Here is an 11052-nt window from a genome sequence, read left to right on the forward strand (position 1 = left end):
ATCTGGAAAGGGGAATTGCAGGAGTGTAAAAAACACATATGGCCTTAATGATGGCAAAGGTTTCAGAGACTGTCATTGGAGAGTACGGATGTCGCATGGAGCTTAAGGCATTACTCTGCACTCAATCCATTACAAGTCATGACCACAAAGGTACAGAAGATTTCTGATGCCTTAATCAGGCTGATCAATATTTGTATCGATGGGCTTGCAAAATGTCAGTAATCGCCTCTACCTCAGAGTCATGGTATTGTTGGGATGCTGCTACAGAAGAGGAGACAGGGAGCAAGGAATGTCACATAAAACGCTCTCCTCTTCTCACTATTTTCACTGCAAAACCAAGGGAGCACCTAACATACCACCTCTATCTCCCGTCACAACACTTTGCCCCACAATAACTGTGTCTGCCCCTGCACAAGGAGAAGTGGGAGTCTTTTCCAGGACCATGTGGTGACGTGAAACTCTGAGTGAAGATCAAAAGCATCTGAGCAGTGAGAGCAAAGATTTGAGAAGACTGTCTGCACCTTTGCTGAAACTTACAGGAGCACCAGGTCAAAGCAATAGGCAGCATGTGGAATACAAACTGGAATTGATTAAGTGTGCATCTGTACAAATTTGGACAGGCCGGGGGTTTGGGACACTTGACAAAATTTTCAGTTTCCTTTTTGAATAGTCACCTGAAATGCCTTTTTGGAACCACTTCTAACCCTGATCCATGCTCAGATCTGGAGGGCCAGGTCACTCTTGCTCTGGTTTCATCCTGCAATTTTATGAAGTCAGCAACAAGATGAGTTTCAACATTGACTTTGAAGATTATTGAAAGCTATCATCGATTGCCATTAGAATGTTTTGATTTTGATTTATGTTGTCTCGTGTACCGAAGTACAGTGAAGTGTTTTTGAGAGTGGTGCAGGCAGATCATAGCAAACAATGATTTACAGATCAAAGTGTGCATAGACAGAGCAAGGCATGCAAGGTTATGCCTGCATAGGAGGTGTGCAAAGCAAGATCAACACTATTTGGAGTTATAGAGTCCATTCATCAGTCGAATAATGGCAGAGAAGAAGCTGTTCTTGAACCCCTTGATGGGTGTGTTCAATCTTCTGCCCAATGGAAGAAGTTGGATGAGAGCATTACCGAGATGGGACGGGTCATTGATGATGTTGGCAGCCTTTCTGCGGCAAAGAGAAGTGTAAATGAAGTCCATGGATAGGGGGCTGTTGCCATTGTGGCCTCCTCTACATTGGGGAAACCAAGCAGAGGCTTAGGGACTGCTTTGCAGAACACCTATGCTTGGTTCGCACTAAACAACTGCACCTTCCAGTTGCAAACCATTTTAACTCCCCTCCCATTCCTCAGACGACATGTCCATCCTGGGCCTCCCGCAGTGCCACAACGATGCCACCCGAAGGTTGCAGGAACAGCATCTCATATTCCGCTTGGGAACACTGCAGCCCAAAATGTATCAATGTGGACTTCACCAGCTTCAAAATCTCCCCACCCACCACTGCATCCCAAAACCAGCCCAGCTCGTCCCTGCCTCCCTAACCTGTCCTTCCTCCCGCCTATCCCCGCCTCCCACCTCAAGCCCCACCCCCATCTCCTACCTACTAACCTCATCCTGCCCCCTTGCCCTGTCCATCCTCCCTGGACTGACTTATCTCCTCCCTATCTCCCCACCTATACTCACCTTTACAGGCTCCATCCCCGCCTCTTTGACCTGTCTCCTATCCACCTATCATCTCCTCTATCCATCTTCAATCCGCCTCCCCGTCTCTCCCTATTTATTTCAGAACCCCCTTTCCCTCCCCCATTTCTGAAGAAGGGTCTAGACCCGAAATGTCAGCTTTTCTGCTCCTATGATGCTGCTTGGCCTGCTGTGTTCATCCAGCTCTACACCTGTTATTCTATGGATAAGAGTTTGGCTTCTGTGATGATTTGTGCTGTGCACACAACTTTCTGCAGTTTCTTATGCCGTTGGGCTGAGCAGTTGTTGCACCAGGCCATGATGCACCCGATAGGATGCTTTGTCTGGTGCATCTGTAAAGGTTGGTGAGGTCTTCATGGACATGCAGGACAGTAGATAAACAAAACATAAAAAGTAAAAGTTCAAAAAGATGCCAAGTTAGACATGCTGGGACTTTAAGTCAGATTTGAAACTGTTTTGTGTAGGTAACAGTTAAAGAAAGCTCTTGCAGTTCTTTTGTCAGTGAGTACAGAAGTGCTGGTGAAATAAAGGATTATAGATGTAGCAGCCCTGAGTTAAGAGGAAAACAGCACAGGCATAAATATGCAGAAGATCACGAGGTTGACTAAGGTCAGTGTTGCTTATATGAACTGTGACTGGGCACAGTGGGGAGTTAATCAGATAAGAACAAGGATAAAATAGATCTGTGTCTGTGCAGTGGAGACCAACCAGAATCAGAAGATGAAGGCCCAAGACAGACACTTTGAAGATCAAGGCTGCAAAAACTACCAGAAGTCCTTTTAACACTGTTGTTTAGTCACTGACAGGAACAGTACAACTGTTTGAGTGTAAGTTGTTGTCTGCATTTATCACTGCAGTTTGCCTGACAGCAGATCACCTTCTACTGACTCTGTCTCAATAAAGTTGATTGTTGCTTCACAGCCCAGCTCTGCTGCCAAGCCTGCTCCTGCCTGACAAGTGTAATCACAAAAGAAGATAATGCTTATTGCCAGTCCAGGCAGGCTGTGATTGTGGATGAGTGGGGAGGATGTTCGACAGAATGGGAAATGTTCATTCTGAAGAGATTGACCTGAAACAGTGACCATTAGTCTACTACTTTGCTGCTATGCCTTTCCCCATGTTTGATATGTCAGTTCAAACTGTGGTGGTTTTGCTGAGTGTTCAGATCACAAGACCATAATGCATCCGAACAGAATTGTGCCATTCCGTCATGACTGAATGGTGTGCAGTTCTGGTCTCACTGCTATAGGAAGGATGTTGTGAAAGGGCTGAGGATTGACAAGGATGTTGCCAGAGTTGGAGGGTTAGCGACTCGCTTGTCAAATTGACTTTATTTCTGTGTATTACAATTGTTGTTCTGCTCCAGTTCATATTTTAATCAGATGTCGATAATAATGCCCAGACATACAAGGCAGAAAACGATCTATCTCCATCAGCAGGGTATCAACCCCCTAAAATTTTGAATAAGTTTTTTTTTAATCTCATCTGCTGTCTGGTTGCATATCTCTTTCTGTTTTCTTTTTGTTTTCTTTTACGCCACTTCGTCACTTTACAGCCTGGAGGAACATTGAAATCTATAACTGAACTGACCACATGATATCTGTTCTCCTTCTGTCTTCCACCTTCCACGCACCTTCCTTCCATTGATAATAAAATGTGAGGCTGGATGAACACAGCAGGCCAAGCAGCATATCAGGAGCACAAAAGCTGATGTTTCGGGCCTAGACCCTTCATCAGAGAGGGGGATGGGGTGAGGGTACTGGAATAAATAGGGAGAGAGGGGGAGGCGGACCAAAGATGGAAAGAAAAGAAGATAGCTGGAGAGGAGAGTATAGGTGGGGAGGTGGGGAGGGGATAGGTCAGTCCAGGGAAGACGGACAGGTCAAGGAGGTGGGATGAGGTTAGTAGGTAGAAAGGGGTGCGGCTTGGGGTGGGAGGAAGGGATGGGTGAGAGGAAGAACAGGTTAGGGAGGCAGAGACAGGTTGGACTGGTTTTGGGATGCAGTGGGTGGAGGGGAAGAGCTGGGCTGGTTGTGTGGTGCAGTGGGGGGAGGGGACGAACTGGGCTGGTTTGGGGATGCGGTGGGGGAAGGGGAGATTTTGAAACTGGTGAAGTCCACATTGATACCATTAGGCTGCAGGGTTCCCAGGCGGAATATGAGTTGCTGTTCCTGCAATCTTCGGGTGGCATCATTGTGGCACTGCAGGAGGCCCATGATGGACATGTCATCTCAAGAATGGGAGGGGGAGTGGAAATGGTTTGCGACTGGGAGGTGCAGTTGTTTGTTGCGAACTGTACGGAGGTATTCTGCAAAGCGGTCCCCAAGCCTCCGCTTGGTTTCCCCAATGTAGAGGTAGCCACACCGGGTACAGTGGATGCAGTATACCACATTGGCAGATGTACAGTGGATGCAGTCCTTCCATTGATGTTTTGTGAGGATTTCATCAGTGCCAGCAGCCGTGATCGAATCGGAGGAACAGGTTACATTGCAATTACATTTAAATCCTCCCCCAACTGAAAAATCCCTCGAAAATTGAACACAATTTCAAGGAAGTTATAAAACACATATGGAGCAATGAATTGAATTGTTAATAATGTTTAATCGGTGTGATAGGATTATAGAACGAAAAAACACTGCTGATGGTTCGAAGCTGAAAGACTAACAGTGAAATGCAAGAGACACTTAGCAAGGCGGGACACAGTCTGACACACACACACTACAAGATAACCAGGGGAATGGGGAGGGAATTTGTTGGTTATACCGGGATACAGGGTCAACAGCGAAAAGTGGGAGTCACTGGATTGGGAATCGCGGGATAAAGACACGTAACTGCGTCAGAGAATGGGGACAGCACAGGGAGGCTCCCTGTGGTACTCGCCTTGGACCGCCCCGCTTTTGGGCAGGTCTGAGTTCAGTTTCCGGAAACTGCAAGTTCTGTGAAGTGGGCGGGACTAAATTTGTGATTGACAGGTAGGGGGTGTATTTCAGTCCAGAAACAGCCTCTGCTCCGCCTTTCCTTGGTGAATGTTTCCCTGCAGTCGAGTTGGTGAGTGTTTAGAACTCTGTCGGTTTCCCGGTAATGTAGGTGAACTGTAGGTCACTGTGTGTTAGATCATATCGCCAACCCTCTCTCATCCCCTTTCTCCCAATCCCCAGTTACACGCTGCTGGCTCAGTGAGTTCTGGCGGATGCGGGGCTGTGGTCAATCTCGGCGCTGGTTTCGGTTCACAGAAGACGGTTTAGTTTTTGAGGTAATGACAGATCGTTCTGCCCAGCAGGACAGATTCTAATGTTGTCAGCAGGGACCATACAGCCCTCACAGACTGGGGTTAGTTTCTTTCCAGCAGAACAGACCGAGGAAGGGTAATCGGACCCGAAACGCTATATCTTCTTCCCAGATGCTGCCAGACCTGCTGAACTTTTCCAGCAACTTCCGTTTTGTTGTAGACTAAGGGGGGGACATGACACATGTATAAATTTATGAGGGAAATAGAGAAAACAAGAACAAATCTTTCTGCTTAGTGGTGGAATCAGTATCGGGCGACATGGATTGATGGTAAGCGGCGGGAAGTTTTGATGAGTTGAGAGGATTTTTTTCACTCAGATAATGGGGGGAAACTGAAACTCACTGCCTGGCAGCCTAGTCGAGCTACAAATGTTCATAACACTTCCGGAACTATTGAGATGTATAAAATAAACACGGAAAGAACTGGGATGCTGTAAATCAGAAACAAAAAAGAAATTGTTGACAACATTCTGCAGATCTGGCAGCATCTTGGAGAGAAATCAGAGCTCAAGTTTCGGATCGAGTTTTTGAAGCCAGGATGTAGAACCCCCCAATGAGGAAAGAGGGGACCTAACTTCAGACAACCAACGCGGACAAGTGCTTGAAGTATTAGCGGGGAGAATTTTGCAGGCAGTTATCAGAACTCTTTTGAAAAGATTTGGGATTGTTATGGAAAAGGACAAGGATGGACCTGTAATCAAAGTTCTAACTTGGTTGATTTTAATAAGATATGATTTGGCCATAGTGCACAGGAAGCAGATACTTTCAGGTACATGTGCAAGAGGGAACATAAATGGAGAGATAAGGAGAGCGCTAAGGGAAATATGAATTGATACTGCCAAGTGAAATGAAGCAAAATGCTCTGTTGTTTTACAGGTAGACATATGGTTAAAGGATAAGGGGGAATGTGTAAGGCCCATTAAGGACCACAGAGGTATCTGTGCGTAGAACTAGAGAGTGTTGGCCTGGGTCGAAATGAATACTTTGTGTCAGTGCTCACTCGTGAAATAGATGAATCAGGGAGAAGGTCTGTGATAGAATGTGAAGAAACTATCACAGAGAGAGAGAGGAAGTACTGAGTAGTCTGGAAGGTTTAAATGCAGGTCAGTATCCAAGGTCAAGTGAAATGTCTCCTGTGATGTTAGGATGAAATAGCAGGGTGCTTGCAAGGTTCTTAATTCCCCACTAACCACAAAGGGACCCTTCTGAAGGGCCACCGGACCCAAAACGTTAACTCTGTTTTCTCCTTCGCAGTTGCTGCAAGAAGTGCTGAGCTTTTCCAGCAACTTTGTTTTTGTTCCCAATACTTTTATTTAATCTCTTTGGACATCAGCAAGGCTTTTGGGAGACTGAAAGCAAAGCTAAGTGCGCATAGAATCCATTGAAATTTAGCAAATTGGATCCACAATTGGCTGAGGTTCAGGAAGCAGAGAGGTGGGTTTTTTCTTGTTTCTAACCGCAAATCTGTGCACATTGGTGTGGCAGAGTGGCCAATGTTGGGCCCTTATTTTTGTTTTAGGTAAATGCCTTAGATTTGAATGTATGAAGGTTGATCAGTTAGTTCAGATGATGCAAAAGTAATAGATGGTAAATAATGAGATGGATAGCCTTAGTTTACAGACAGGCTGATCAGTGGTAAATGGAATTTGATCTAGATTCGTGAATAGCAATACATGGACAAGTTATCCTGTCCTTGAATTCATTTGTTAATCAAACAGTTTGTGATTAGTTGACTAGCCAGGGGAGGGAGGCTATTTCCTTTTCCCATCAACATACACCATGACACAGTCCTGGATTGTAAATGGGGATTTTGGCTGTAAGACAATTTTGCTACATGTTGCTCACTCCACAGTTAGACCTCAAATGAGAGGCTCTAATGTATGGTGCTGCAAATTATGAGGAACGAAAATCACATTTTGGCTTTTATTGCTCATCAATTTGCTGTCCCCTAAATCTTGATCATCTCTAATAGAAATCATGCAAACATGAACATGAGGAAAGAGGCCACCATTTTAGCAGGAAAACAAATGTGTAAAGCTCAGAGAGCAAATGATGACAGTAAATTTAAGAGACGTACCAGAACCAACATTTGCAGTGTCGGCACCCTCCCTGGATTCACTCCCTGTCCCTTCCTTTGCTGCAAGTGAACAGTTTCCCCACCCTACCACTCAGGAAGACGAAAGAAATGGAAAGGAAGGAGACATTGCTTTGCTCCCAGATGTTGCACAGAGGAGGAGGTTTCACTGGAAAGACAACATCTGCATTGTGAGCCCATAACTGAAGCAGCCAATAGGAATTGCTGTGCTCCGTGGTGATGTCTCAGGTTTCAGGCACGTGGACACGGGAGCCCCGCCCCCACCTGTTGTTCCCCTCCTGCTGCCAAGGTTTCCGGGGCAACCAGCGGGCGGCTCGAATCAGAGCGAGAAGGTGCTCGGGATCTGCCCCTCCCCCTCCCTCCGGCGGCAATTGCTGAATCAGAAGGTGACCATGATCAGCCTCTGACTGTTCTGTCTGTTTATGGTTTGCCTGTTCTGTCTGTGGGGAAAGGTATGGACCATGTGGAAGCAAAGAAGGAAGACCATGGAGGAATTTGAAAATAAGGATGGGGCTGAACAGCGGGCCTTAGATTGTTTGTTATGAAATGTTTGTTGGTGAGATGTGGCCAGTGCTGCCTGGATCAACATTTATTGCCCATCTCAGGTGCTGTGGAGAACGAGCTGCCATGGGCCATGTCTATAATCTTTGACTGCCTATTATGCTGGGGACCAGGCAAGTCAGCGTTTCTACTGGACCTGAAGCCTGTCAATTTCGGATGGGTAAATCATGTTAGACAAATCTACAAAAGTTTTTTTTGAAAATGTAACTGATAGAACCCGGTGGATGGGGTCATTTGGATTTTCTCAAAGCTGGTGATAAAGTCCCACTTAAGAAGTTAGTGTGCAAAATCAAAGTTCATAAGATTGTTGGGAATTTACTGGTGTCGATTGTGAATTGGTTAGCAGACAGGAAACAGTAGAAATAAATGATCTTTTTTCGGTGTCTAAGGCTTTGACAATTGGGACACCACAAAGATCAGTGCCCTTGGACCTCATGTGTTCAAAGTGTACATCAATGATTTGTATGTGCGAATCCAATGTACTATTTCTAGGTTTGTTGACACAAAAGAAGAGGGATTGTGAGTGAGCAGGACATAAAGAGACTTCAGAGTAATTTAGATGATTTGAGTGAGTAGCAAATGCATAGCAGATGCAGTATCAGTGTGAAGTTATCCACTTTGGTACCAAATTCAGAATGGCAGAGTATAATTCAAGTGGTGGTCGATTTGGAAATGTTCATGTACAAAGGGACCTGGGTGTGCTTGTACACCAGTCATTCAATACAAGCTTGTAGGTGCAGCAAGCAGTTAGGAAGGCAAATGGAACTTTCTCCTTCATTTCAAAAAGGTTTGAGTATGGCAGCAAGGTGCTCTTACAGCAGCTGTGTTGGGTTTTGTGAGGCCGCATTGAAATCTATGAGCAAGTTTGGTCTCCAAAACAAAGAAACATTATTCTTGCTGCAGGCAAACAGCAATTTCTTGTGTTGCTGAGTGAGGGACAAAAGTTATCACTGACCATGAATCAAGAAGAAGCTCCAGTTGTTGTCTTGGTTTCAAGTCAGATTTGGAGATGATGTCACTTGTTGACAACACTTTAAAGCATTTCCCAAAGCGGGAAGTGGGTGATGTTCCCTCACTTTTGCTTCATTTCCCTCTTGCAAAACAAGACAGAGTCTGAGGCACTGTTTGGTTTAGGCATACCCACTGCAGGGCCCTGCTCCCCACACCACCACCTCCCCCTGCTACACACACTAAGAAAGGAATGATGTGGATAAAGTAATCCAAAAGGTGTGGTGGGAAATACAAGACAAAATAGAGAGAGGTAGTGTTAGAGGAGCTGGAATCATTGAAAGTGGATGAGTCACCAGGCCCAGATAGATAGTTCCCTGGCGTGTTGAAGGAAATAGCAGATGTTGTGAGGATTAATTTTCAATCTTCACTTGACTCAGGTGAGGTGCCAAGGGGCTGGAGGAATGCAAATGTGCTGTTGTTGTTTAAAACAAGTACAAAGGAAATGCCATACAACTATAGGCCAGTCAATCTTACTTTGGTGGTGGGCAAACTGTAAGAATCAATCCTGAGAGATCAGAGAAAATGTCAATTAGAAATGCATGAACTTGTCCGGGATAGTCAGCATTGCTTTGATGAGGGAAGGTCATACTTAAGCAATTTGACTGAATTCTTTGAGAAATTGGTAAGGAGTCTCAGTGTGGGTAGTGAAGTGGATATTGTTTTCATAGATTTTGTTAGGATATTTGACAAAATCCCACACGGCAAACTGGTCAAAAGTAAAAACCCATGGATAACAGGGTAATGTGTTGAATTAGATCCTCTGTTTACAGTGCTCTGACATATTTCCAGTCGCAAGTTCCAGCAGGAGACTGTAATATAGGAAGCAGTGAAATTGTTTCAGAGCTGAGCATTATGGACTATTCAACAAATTTTGAGCTGGTACTGCTGTGTTCTGTTATCTGTGAGAGATTGCATGGTCCAGGGCTGATGTGACTCCTTTAATCTGGCTCTGAATTCATGTTCACCATTGCTGTATTTCATCTCTACCCTCCTAGATCTTCTCTCTGCGATTGTCTAACTTCTGTCCCTGCATTTTAGCTCTGTTTTGTGTTTTACTGTTACATCTGCTAATTGTGCCTAAATTAGACTTCCACCACTGCCTATCCCCTGACCGTGTGCTTTTGCTTTACCAACTTGATATTCTCACAGAATTGTTAACAGTCAGAAATTGTTTTTAGTGCTCTGCTATCAACTTCTACTCTGCAAATTACAAGATTCATCCAGTTCACATTTTATAACCTACCATTTTGATTTTTTGGTTTCTGTCTCACTCTCCTTGTTTCGTCCAAATCAGCTGAACACGGTTTTCAGAAGAGGAGATTTTGCAGTTAACAAACTGAAACCAACCGTCACTCAGGATCTGAGAGAGTTACCAAACGTATCACAACCTGAATACAACAGAATATTGGACATGGAAGGAGAAAGCACTGTTCCCAGTGGGGAGAAACTGGTTCTGTTTTTGGGTAAGGCTTCAATCAATCAGCTGGCTTATCAGAATGTAAACACACTCATAATGATTAGAAGCCATGGAGATGAGGGGATTGTGGTAAAGACTTCTTTCATCCATCAATACTGAAAAATCATCAGTGTAGTTACACCAGGAAGAGGCCATTCACCTGTTCTGAGTGTGGAGAGAGACTCACTCAAATCATCCACCCTGCTGACACACCAGAGTGTGGCAAGAGGCTGTTCACCCCCACAGAGTGTGGAAAGAGATTTATCAATTCTTCAAACCTGGTGACACACCGGCAAGTTCACACTGATGAGTGACCTTTTAAATGCCCAGTCTGCAGGAAGTGCTATGAAAGGTCTGGGGAACTAATGCTCCATCAATGTGCTCACACTGAAAGAGACTGTTTGGGTGTTCTGACTGTGGGACAGCATTTCAGTGATCATCTCGGCTCACTGTATACCATTATGTTCACATTAGGGAGAAGCCCTTTACCTGCTCTGACCGTGGGAGGGAAGTCAGTCAGTCACCCCATCTGCTGAGGCACCAGCACATTCACACTGTGCAGTGACCATTCACCTGCCCCAGCTGTGGGAAGGGAATCACACAGGTGTCATATCTGCTGAGTGACCAGAGAGTTCACAAGAAACTGCAGTGATTGGGCTTTACTATTAACCGCGTTCAGGAATTAACCAGGTTCATTGTGATCTGTTTCTGCTGATATTAATAACCACCTGTTCAGGTATATGTTAATGTAGATACGTATCAAATAAACCAGTTTTGTGTAAAACACAGTGTTTCATCTTCTTATTGTCTCTAACACAGGGGATTCCCTTTCAATTGCTGTCCCACTCCCCTCCATCCTCACCTTTAACAAGAAGTATGAAAGCTCCATTGTCACTGAGATGAAGACCATCTGATCAGTTGCCTCTGCCCAGACTG

Source organism: Stegostoma tigrinum, unplaced genomic scaffold (assembly GCF_030684315.1).
Source record: "Stegostoma tigrinum isolate sSteTig4 unplaced genomic scaffold, sSteTig4.hap1 scaffold_238, whole genome shotgun sequence".
NCBI lineage: Eukaryota > Metazoa > Chordata > Chondrichthyes > Orectolobiformes > Stegostomatidae > Stegostoma > Stegostoma tigrinum.